The following is a 3,616-nucleotide window of genomic DNA, read 5'->3' on the forward strand; positions in this document are numbered from 1 at the left end:
AGTGCATTTTACCTGAGACCCTATTTGTCTCCACACTCACATGGGAGGTCGAATCGAAGGTCAAGACAGCCTTAGAAGGGGTAACGCCTCTGCCCGGTTGCCCACCGAATCGGTTATTTGTGCCGGAGGGATTGCGGTCGGACGTTATTCAGTGGGGGCATTGTTCCAACGTGGCTTGTCATCCAGGAGTTAATCGCACTAGTTTTTTGGTCAAGCAACGATTCTGGTGGCCACTTATGGCTCGTGATATTCACAGTTTTGTTTTGGCTTGCTCGGTATGTGCCACTGGTAAGACTTCCAATCGACCTCCAGATGGGTTACTTCAACCGCTGCCTGTTCCTTCGAGACCCTGGTCCCATATTGCGCTAGATTTCATTACCACCCTCCCAGGGCAACACGGTCGTTTTGACCGTGGTGGACCGGTTCTCGAAGGCGGCCCATTTCATTCCCTTGCCCAAATTACCCTCAGCCAAGGAGACAGCGTTGACAGTCGTAGACCACGTCTTTCGCTTACCTGGCCTCCCGGTGGACGTGGGACCCCAGTTTGTGTCCAAATTTTGGTGAGAGTTTTGTAGATTACTGGGAGCGACTGTTAGTCTGTCCTCAGGGTTTCATCCCCAGAGCAATGGCCAAACCGAGAGAGCCAACCAAGATTTGGAAAGAGTGTTGCGATGTTTGGTCTCCAGGAATCCTTCCTCATGGAGCCAACAACCGTCAATGGTGGAGTACGCCCACAATGCGTTACCAGTGTCATCCACGGGCCTATGTCCGTTTGAGTGTAGTTTAGGTTACCAGCCACCAATTTTTTCTAATCTGGAATCCGAAGTCGCGGTCCCCACCGCTCACGCCTTTGTCCAGAGGTGTCACTGCACTTGGACGGTCAGCCCCGTGAGACTCTACTCCAAGTGGGGGCGCGCACCAAGGCTAAAGCCAATCGCCACCGGTCTAAGCCTCCCGTATACGTCGTTGGTCAAAAAGTGTGGCTTTCTACCAAGAACATTCCTCTCCGCTCCGTTTCTAATAAACTTGCTCCCAAATTCATTGGCCCGTTCACTGTCACCAAAATCATTAGTCCGATTTTGGGGTTTCGCCAGTCCGCCTCAACCTTCCTCCGGCGTACAGGAGGATTCATCCCGTCTTTCATGTGTCTAAAACAAAGCCCGTAATTTGTTCTCCCATTAATCCGCCAGCCCCGGTCCCCCCCCCCCCCCGCCGCGACTCGTAGACGGGGAACCCACATATTCGGTTAATCGTATTCTGGACTCAAGACGGAGGGGACGCGGATTCCAGTACTTGGTGGACTGGGAGGGTTACGGTCCGGAGGTGAGAAGTTGGGTACCTGCTAGGGACATCCTGGATCACTCTCTTATTGATGATTACAATCGACAGGTAAGGGAGTCTGGGAACGCCAGGCGGCGTTCCTAGAGAAGGGGGTACTGTCACAGTTTATGAATTCTCTGCCTTCTTCATGTCTTGTGATAGTGTGTGTGTGTGAACTTGTATGTCTGTGTGGGTGTGTCCTCTGATTACAGCTAATCATCAGCTAATTATCAGCACCAGCTGTCTTCACTTTCAACTTGTATATATTCTCAGTGACTGGTATCTTGTGTTGTCAGATCGTTGTGATTTTGTCCTGTGTTGGTTCCTGTCCTGTTCTGTGGCATTCTTCGTGGTCTTCGTTCCCTGGATCATCACTCATCACTTTCCCAGACTCTGGATTACCATTCACTGGATTACATCACCTGCCTGGTTGCCTATCGAGGTCCCTGCGTCACTCGCCAACTTCTGTGTTCTGTGTTTTGTGTCTTTCTGACCGTGAACTGTTTATTTGTCAAATAAACATTTTTACCTGCTATTGCTTCCACTCGTTTCCTGGCAGATTTCCCTTATACAACATCAGGAAAATCAGACCCTTCCTATCAGAGCAGGCTACACAACTCCGTGTCCAAGCGCTTGTTCTATCCAGACTGGATATTGTAATGCTCTCTTAGCGGGTCTTCCGGCATGTACTATCAAGCCTTTGCAACTGATCCAGAATGCAGCAGGGTGGTCTTCAACAAGCTGAAGAAAGCCCACGTCACACCTCTCTTCATCATTTTGCACTGGCTGCCAATAGCCGCTCGCATCAAATTCAAGGCACTGATGTTTGCCTACAAGACAACCACTGGGTCTGCACCAATATACCTAAACTCGCTAGTTCAGACTTATGCACCCTCCAGAAGCTTGCGTTCTGCAAGTGAACAACGCCTCGTGGTGCCATCACCCCACAGAGGCACAAAATCACTCACACAGACCTTTTCCTGGACTGTTCTCTGCTGGTGGAATGACCTGCCTATCTCAATTTTCAAAAAATGTCTAAAGAAACATCGGTTACACTTTATTTTAAGGTGTCATTGATACAGTGTAATCATATATTTAAGTACTGATAAATATTAAGCAACTACATGTACTTACTATAGAGCTGGTAAGTCCCGCCCATCCGTAAAACCCCAAGTGGACCTCCAGGTTGAAAAATCGTCAATGCAAGTGAATGTGAGAAAATAATTATTTTCTGGTCCCGTTTGAATTGTGAACATATGTTGTCTGTGAATTTTTTATATAATTTTTCATGTTACGAGTTTGACAGTATATTGTATGATTCTTTGGCTAGCAGTTGTGGAAAAGACATAACGAGAAAGACTACATGTCGCCTATGTGACGTCACCCCATAACACATTTTCCCTCCACTTGTCAAATCACGGTGCTAATGCTGCGATAATCTATGGAGACAGATCGAGATGCCTGTGTGTTTTGTACCCAAATGTCACCATTCAAACAAAATGGGCTGTTCTTTCTTCAGATTCCCGCGTCGAAAGCAGCGAAGAGTTGTAGACCACAAAGTGCTCTCACACAAAGTCTAACCGTATCAAACTTCTACCCGCTAAATTGTAGCATTCTTCACACGAAAAATTATATAAAAAATTCACAGACAACATATGTTCACATTCATGGCAAAATTCAAACGGGACCAGAAAATAATAATTTTCTCACATTGACGATTTTTCAACCTAGAGGTCCAGCGGGGTTAGCGAAAGGGGCGGGACTTACCAGCTCTATAGGGTTAGGGTAGGATTACATTTACATTTATTCATTTAGCTGACGCTTTTATCCAAAGCGACTTACAATTGCTATATGTCAGAGGTCGCACGCCTCTGGAGCAACTAGGGGTTAAGTGTCTTGCTCAGGGACACATTGGTGTCTCACAGTGGATTCGAACCCGGGTCTCTCACACCAAAGGCATGTGTCTTATCCATTGCGCCACACCACCCCAGGATTTGGTTGAGTGTTAGTTGCATGTAATTATGCACAGTTTACTGTTATTACTATGGTAAGTACATGTAACATGTAACAAAGACCAGTGTTGGGGAGTAACGGAATACATGTACCGGCGTTACGTATTCAGAATACAAATTATGAGTAGCTAACTATATTCCGTTACAGTTACATTTTAAATAGTTGGTATTTAGAATACAGTTTTTGTCGAAATCAGTGGATTACATTACGATACTTCTCTGTTTCACGAGTTTATTCACTGTCTAAATAAATTAAGGCAATTCCATGCATTTCCCAGAAGCCC

Source organism: Rutilus rutilus (assembly GCF_951802725.1).
Source record: "Rutilus rutilus genome assembly, chromosome: 21".
Lineage (NCBI taxonomy): Eukaryota > Metazoa > Chordata > Actinopteri > Cypriniformes > Leuciscidae > Rutilus > Rutilus rutilus.